This window comes from Adiantum capillus-veneris, chromosome 22 (assembly GCF_014529385.1).
Source record: "Adiantum capillus-veneris isolate H3 chromosome 22, ASM1452938v2, whole genome shotgun sequence".
NCBI classification, from domain to species: domain Eukaryota; kingdom Viridiplantae; phylum Streptophyta; class Polypodiopsida; order Polypodiales; family Pteridaceae; genus Adiantum; species Adiantum capillus-veneris.
Window position 1 is genome coordinate 33610002 of NC_140952.1, and position 8904 is coordinate 33618905.

Sequence of the window (8904 nt, forward strand, 5' to 3'; positions counted from 1 at the left end):
TAAGTAGGAATGTGTTGTTGATTAGAGAAAGCCCTTTTCATGGCTTCTCTCTATGATGAGAAGAAGGATCCCTTGAATCCTCTATGTCTATACATCTTAGGCTCGTGCTTGCATGCCCTGGCCGGGTTGCCGATCCACGACTTGACAATTTTGTGGGTTGCGATTAGGTCGTGCTACAACGCATCCCTACATTTGGCACCGTTGTCGGGGATCGATAACGTAAGCTACTGCGCTTAAGTTGTGTAGGATAGAGTAATTTCAATACTAATTTTGTTGGTTTTTGAGTGTGTGTAACTCAATTTTTGGTTTAATTTAATGATGTTGTGCAAGAAATTGATGTTAATGTTGAGTTATGAATACCCCAAACCCCCAATTTCACTAATTTCATGATAACCCTTGCTAATTTGCTTCTTTCCATGCTAATTTTACTAATTTCATGCTAATTTCTACTAATTTTGACTAACCTTTCTAACATAACCACTAACAATTGAAGTGTAAAGTATGTGAAATCCCCTTGAAAGAGGTGGAATCATCACTCTAATCAAGTTAATTGTACCAATTTATGCCTAATTTGATGATTTGAGTGTGTGATTTTTTGACCTACAAATGGTCAATTTTGGAGCCGATTTAATGGTGCACACAATTGTGTGTGCAATGATGCGACTTCGCGTGGAGCAAAGGAATAGCTTGGAATGTAATTACAATGTAAGTGCACTCACTTGTTATGTCAATTTCTGATTGATCAATGTGATTCAATTTGCTAATCATTTGCTAAAATTAGGTATGTAACACAAATTGACCTACACTTTGCACCTAATTTGATACACTTGGAATGAAATTGATAGTCAAATTGTGACTAATGAACTTTGTGACTAATGAAATTTGTGTGTATCTAAAGAATGCTTAATTCTCATCAAGAATTTATGTGTGTGCATACAAATCATTGTGTGTGTGCACACACCAAAGAGGGAAAAAACTGTCAAAAATTTCAAGTGTGTGTGCAACTAATCTTGAATGTGTGCATACATAAAAATTGATGGAATTGATGATACATGAGTATGTAATCATGTAAAGGATGTGTATGTTAGGCTAATTCAATCATTGGATAAGCTTAATTGCCAAAAAAATCGGGCAAAAATTGAGTGTGTGTGCCCATCCATAACCACTTGATTTTCAAGGATTGATGATCAATTGGGACACCTAAATGGTTTTTGATCATGGATTTTTCATGAAAAGTGTGTGCAATCATTAGGTATAAGCCTAAATTCATTTCCAATTGCGAAAAATTCGATCATTTGTGCTTAATTTTTGAGTGTGTGCATTGCTTGATTGGGTAAAAATAGTGTTAAATTTTTAGAAATTAAGCATGCACGCATTCACTTATGATTGATTGAGTTTGCAATTTGAGCATTGCAATGTAGAATTGATGTAATTTTTGCATAAAATTTTGGCCTAAATATGGGTGTGTGTGCCTACTCAATGGCATGTGCAATCCGGTGCTTGAATGAATAATTGGTTTTTTTTACCAATTATGATGATTAATTTGGCCAAAATAATTGATGTGTGTGTCACAATTGGCTTGAAGGTTGAGATAAAAATCACTCAATTGATGCTACATTGTATAGATTTTTAGTGTATTTCCATGCTAATGATGAATCAATTCGATGAACATGGAAAAAATGCACTAATGTGTGTGCCCATGCAATGGCATTAGCTATCCAAATTGGAATGAATGATTGGTGTTGATCACTAACCATAATGATTGAATGGACCTAAACCTTTGTGTGTTTGTCATCAAATCAATTGAGATGAATGACTCATTGCACATAATTGAGAATGATTGTACGTATTGCCATTGAGTTGTATGCCGATTCAATTGGATATGGTAAAATTTTTGAATGATTTGTGCATAATCAAAAGTGTGTAGCTATGCAAACCTAAATGACAAGCCTCATTGGGCTTGAATGATATGGATATTGGAATTGAGCAACCCAAGTTGCAATGATGATAATAGCGGTTGGGTTGGCAAAAGAGAGAATGTATGGATTTGTAAACTTAATTGGTGTATGTACATTACATTGGTTTCAAATTGGAAATTGGGTAATTGTACATTCAATTTCATATAAGTGATCAAGATGGGCATAAAAGTGCATTGAAATTGAAGACATGACCATGATCTATAGAGTTTTCCCATCAATTTTTAACCAAAAATACGAAAAATTGGGCTTAGTCCGTTTCTTGCCAATCGTTCATGTGTATGGAGAACAAAATTGTGAAAATCTATGTTGGTTTTGTGATTTCCTAATGTAAGCAAGGTTTACTACGCTTGCCCCTCTCCATCGCATGCGGTAATACCCGAAGGCTCAAGATCAAGCACACAAACACAATCTCGTGATCCACCGCGGGAATGTACTCCAAGAGGGAGTTATATTATAAATAAATAAAAAGGGGGCCCAAGCTAGCTCTTCTTCTTTTCTGTCGTTACTCACCACCTGGTATGGCGCTCATTACACACAGACGAGTTACTTTTGGCTGCCAAAGATGGTACATCCCACACACACGCGCATTAAAAGCCCTGCACAATTTTTGTTGCTGCCGAGAATGGCAAGCACCCATGCTCCCGATTTTTCGCCTTCAAAGCTGGAAATAACATAACACACACACACACACACACACACACACACACACACACACACACACACACACACATGGCAACACACGCCGATTGTTGACCTCACCCGAACCCCGCCAGCCTTTTGGTTCACTGCGCTGCTGACCCGGAGTTGCGACCCCACCCACTTTACTCGGCCTGGCACCCACACACGCACACACAAGATTGCTGATCCCGGCTGCAGTTCTCACAACTGTAGCGCTGGCCGGCTCCGTCCAAACACATACACACCCACACATTGCAGACTGACCAAGAACCCAGACACCCCCCCCTTGGGCTCGGTTGTTCATCACCTGCAAAAGCAAAGCGCGCACACAACTGTATTTCTCTGCATAATTAGGAAGTTCACAGTAAAAGAATGCCCAAGCTTGGAGGTACTTCTACCAGAAGATGAATCTGGCACCCGCCTAGCGCAGGACCTGGCAGAAATTAGTAATTGTCCCCTCCTAAAACGGCTACCGCATATTTGCCCCCACAGATTGAAGCGAGCCGAAGGTGGTCTGTCAATAGAATTTTTTTTTTGCTTTGGCAATATGGGTGCACACTCAGCAGTAGCTCGAATCCTCCAGGTTGTTAGTTGCACGTGCTCCTCAAAATCCCTACCATGATGTGTTTTTGCTATCAAAGGGCGTCTTTCTGCACTTTGAGAGGTACACAAAATGCCTGCAGTTAATGCAACAAAAACGCGCGCGCGTGCACACACACACACACACAATCTCATCATCCACACCAAACACATTCTCTCTCTCTTTGTCTCTCTCTCTCTAGCGGCCTCCTCAGAAACGCACTTGCAGCCTTCACCGTTTTTCAGAAAATTTTAAAAGATAAAATAAATTTTTAAAGCATGGTTCCCACAAGATCACCCTCTCCCTTAGTGTAATAAATAAATTAAAAGAAAAAAAAAGAAAAATCAGTCTCGATGACTTGGAAGAGCTTGGGCTGGTAGGTAAAATTGAAAAAAAAAGAATAATTAATCAAAGAAACTCGAAAATGGGATCGGTTAATCTTGCGGCCAATGATGAGGATGTTTTGCCTGGTTGAGCTTGTACTTGATTTCAATGTCAGATTGCTTTAAGGCACTAATTGTAGAATGGTATTTGAAGTGGTATCGGCCAATTGGGTCTAGTGCAGTTGAAATTCTACTTCATCTCTTTCCCTTTCTCAACTATGTATGTGAAATGTGCTATAGTTGAGCATCGAATATGGGTGAATGGCTATGAGATTGGACTTAAATTTTTGAGGTTGAGATTAAGCATGATGTCTTTAGTGCTTGTTTCAAATGGGAAGATTTTTTTGCACTAAAGTTGGAGCATTATTTTGGAGGGATATTCGCCAAGGGGACCAACTCGAGCTATGAATGGCCTCGAGAAAGCTTTAAATTCACTTTGTCAATAAGCTTTGTCTTTCTTTAGCTATAAATGCAATATTTGTTGTGTGGGCCTCGAGTGTATATGGAAACTCCATGCACAAATGATTTTCATTGCACCAATCTTTGGCTTGATTGAATTTCCCATTGCACTAAATGAAAAATTCTTTGTGATATGCATGTGAGCGTTACACTTGATGATGAGTAGTGCTTGCTTGGATGTACTTTGTGCTTAAACTTAACATTGCTTGTGAATTTTTAATGCTTGAATTGAATGAGAAATTAATTGAAAGCATTAAAATTGAGCTTGTTTTGATGGACAAGAGTGTGCGTAAAAATTTAAACTTGGCTTTGTGCATTTAGTGCTTGTATTCGATGTTCAAAAGCTAAAGAGCACTAATGATTTGAGTCTTTTGTGAAGGGGTGTGGCAGGTGTGTGATTCCAAATGATCCAAGAAGGGCTCATCATTGTAAAATATTGCAAAATTTGGCTAATGAGAGCCATTCCAATTGATTGGATTACAAGTTGTATACATGCTAGCTCATAGCTTGGTCAAAAGTTAATTTTTTCATTTGAGCTAGTATTTACCCAACTTTTTGAGCTTTCAAGTACAAATTTGACTATTGAGAGCCATTCATTTGCATTTCATGTGCACGTATGTCGCACGTGTCAATGCAAGGAACTTGCCGATACACTGTGTGCGAGCCACAAATGGCTCCAAGCACACAACGAGCTTAAACTAGTAAGCTCAAAGATGGCGATGGTGTGTCACTCACTGCTCTACACTTGCTGTCGTGGAGGATTCCTCGCCGCGAAGAAGAGGGAGACGCCGCTACGCCACGCTCAATCGCCTCTCTGCCGTCGTGCCACCGCAATGCTCGATCGCACACTGTCTCTCTCTCTCTCTCTCTCACGCATACACACACACACGGAGATGCAGAAGAAGAAGATAGAGATGGAGCAAGAGCGTTCTTCAATTGTACAAATGAGAGAATGAATGAATTTTAGGTTTAGTTGACTTTTATATGAGCTCGCCCCATTCACACTTGGACGCCCATGCTTGGCCAACTAATCCCTTGAATGTTCCAGTTAAAGTGCGCCTCTCATCGGCGATCACTCTTACCCTTTTCCTATTGGACCGACAAGCCCGATAACTGACTCTACCAAATAAATAATACGGCGTCCGTCTTAGGTGATAGGAATGTGCATGAGGGTTAACATGCCCCCCTTCCTGATGTAGATTCCATCCTCGGAAGCTATTTAGTTGAAGCTCGTTTGTCAAGGTGGAAGACCTTTTGAGATGAATGTCCTTAGCCTCCTTCAGTCATCACTGCAAAATCAAACAACATTGGCACAGTAATTGCATTCTCATAAGCAATTAAAAGCATATGCAGTTGTAGGTAGACAATTTGATTGATAACAGAATTTTAAACCATTTGTCAGCAATAAACATTGATTTGCAATATAATCAAACACACAAAAAGTTGTAAAGGTAAAAAATTAAACAAGTCTGGGGTCGCTAATTTAACGATCGAAAGGCACTAAAGATTGACTATTAATACCATGGGCAAGCTTCTCAATTTTCTCTGGTCAATTAAGTTGTTTAATCGTGAGAGCCAAGTATTTCATGTCCGAGGGTTGACTAGAGGCTATACCTAGAAGACCTTGTAGTTAAGCTACGATAAAAGGAATTTCTCATGAAATCATCGCCTGAATGATTGCCTTTTCTTTGACCCCCCAAAGTCTTTTCACAATGATTCAATTTTGATGTGTGTGCTTATTTTGTATGCCTTGGGTTTTTTACTTTTCAAGGAAAAGCGCCCACATTGGGAGCCTCTAGGGCTCTAGTACCATAGGCGATACATGTGAGTGGAGTACCAAATCAAGCTGAGGTTTCTCTTCCAGCTTAAGATTTTACATTGTGGCACTTTGATTTTTTGTTTGTTCGTTTTCAGCATTTTAATTTTGTAACTTTGGGGGGTCATATAACACTGTTACCCTCCCCAGGCTCATCACACTAGTAAACTCCCTTTATAATACTTAAGCTAAAAGTCAATAGGGACTAAGCCCACTAGAAAGCCCTAGTACATTTCACACAATGCTGCCTAAATCGGATTAAGAACCTAAGTAGCCATTGATAATTAGGAAGACATTCCCCATGGTATTAAGAGAAGATCTCTAACACCTAGCTTGGTCAAACTAACTTAGTCGGACTGCTTGAATTTTTAAACCTACACAAGTGATCATGACAAAAAATTACACTGAATTAAATGTTTGATACTAAGCAAATGTGCTGGATATTATGCTACCAATCACAATTAAAACAAACATGGATATAAAAATGATAATGGGCAATGCTAATGGAGAAGAAACACCTGTTTGTGTTGATGGTCGCGCTAATTTTGAAGAGTGAGTTGATATAAATATTCCATGAAGGTCCAAATCCTAACCACAGCAACACGTTCTTGTACACACTATGAAACACAAAGAACACCTCTAGAAGTCACACCAGTGGGAAGAAAGAACTTTGCTAATCACTAAACTCTAAAACAAAAACACTCCTATCGTACTAATCCTACCTACCCTCCATCACTCGAGTGATGAGGATCAAAAGTGTTTTATGACATAGGTTTCTGTTTCAGTGTACCGGATGTGAATGTGTAAGTTTGGGTCAATGTTTTGACTTTTATTGTGCATACTCGTTTACTAATTGCTCTTGCTCTTTATTATTTTTGTTTTTTGTGAGTATAAGGCTTTATATATACATTCCCTAAGATTGGGAGATTGAGAGATCAGGGAGGAAGGTTGAGAGGGGAGCAAGCGAATGGATGTCAGCAAACACTCCCCCCTTCCTTGGGTAGATTATACCTTTTGGAATGATGTTGTCACGTTTTGAAACCAATTGTTCCAAGTTGTTATGGGCGAAGGCTTTAACCAATAGTTTTCGACCACCCTATGCGTTTCATCTAGTTGCAAGGGTGGTAAGGTACTCTCCCATGATTTTATTTGCAACATTGTTATAGGTGGTGAACTTACAACGGGAGGTGCAAATGCTTTCTTGCTTGTATGGATATGTACAACAGTAGGTGGAGGTTGTGTTGAAGCTTCTATTTCCGTATAGGAACTACACGAAGAGCAAGAAGCTTCATTTGATTTCGCTGTTCCTGAGCTAGGTGGAATAAATCGTTCTTTCTTCGGTACCCATACTAGCTCTGGAGCAGGTGTGTAGCATTCCATGATTTTTTCCTTTCCGCAATCTTCAATTTGTTTTGGAGCCACAGGATTGAACTCACATGGGCCCGGTGACAAGTAAGAGCACAATTTACGTTTTGGCACCCAGATTCGATCATTTCCTTTATAATAGCCTTGGGCTTCTAATAGTTTTTTAGGAATTCAGCTCAACATTTATTTACATTTCTTGGGGGGAATGGACCGTCTCTTACCAGGCTCCTGTCTTTTAGCACTGGCTATGGTCGCTAAAGAAGCTTTAGGGACCCACTTGTATGTTGTCTTTGTTATATTGGGATGGGTCTTGTGAGTGTCAAGCTTTATTTCAACTACATCAGTTGAAGCTCTAGAGAGTTGGGCTATGGGGACATACGGTTCAACCTCTTGGACATGCAATGTTTTGGGTTTTATTTCCTTAAGAGGCAATATCTCAGGGACTATGGCTTGAGTGGCAAGGCTAAGAGTTGGTTTGTGTGTTGTGACACCCCCTGTCGCCCAATCAATAGTGCATTTTGGTGGCTATCATCCACGTGCGTCCTAGGTTTATATTACCCTCCATAGTTCCAACAGGCATGACCAAAAAAGTCTTGAGCTACAACCCCATTGTCATAACTGACAGAAGTGTGCCAGATTCCAAGAACCAAAGTTTTTTTCTTGTTGACACCCTTGACTTGGATAATACTCTCAGATAGAGGTGGCTTCCCTAACTGACACCACACCCCATATGATATCAGATTATATTTAGCACCCGTGTCCAATAAGGAATTATATAGCACTTTTCCATAGGTGTTGTTTAGCTCAATAGGGTATCGTAGAGGTGTGTCAGAGTCCAACCAATCCTCGTCGATTTCAACGTGGAATGCATGTGTGACTTCAAGGTTAGCCTCTCGTTTCCGTCTTATGCGTTGTTGTCGCTCCTTAGCCTCAGCTTGAGCTTGTATCTTCTTCAATTCTGTTTGTGCCTTGGCTTCCTTTTTTGTATGGATGGCACGCAACTCCTCTTGGCTTAAGGGATCATAGTAGCTTTTAAATTTGCTCCCATTGAGGAATCCAATGGTTTCAACTCCATCAAGTGTCTCCACATGAATGGTTCCTTGTGGGGTGATCTCACATAATCTATATGGTCCTTTTCCCGCATACTTCAGCTTTTTCTTTTCATTACGCACTCCATACATAAGGAATTTATCACGAACATTGATATCTTTGTTCTTTAGATGACGGTCAAACCATTTCTTCCTCCTGTCTTTCTCCACAAGTGCATTTTGCACAGCTAATTGCCTCTCTTCATCTAGCCTTTCAAGGATACATAATCGCTCAACTAAGGGGTTGAAGTCACGGAGTGGAGCTTAGACCGACTCACACACACACACGGAATAGATTGGGATGAAGTCTTTTCATCAGTTATCAAGATGACAACATTGAGAAGTGTACTTGCTTTGGTTGCCAAACATGATCTGCATTTACATCACATGGATGTGAAAACGGTATTTCTTCATGGAGATTTGCATGAAGGGGGTTTATATGCAGCAGCAGTGTTTTCAGATTAGTTTTTCTCCTTATAGAATGAAGATCTAAGAATTCTGTCATGCCAACCCATCTGTTTTGACGTGGTCTACAACTTTGCAGAAGAAATGTTTT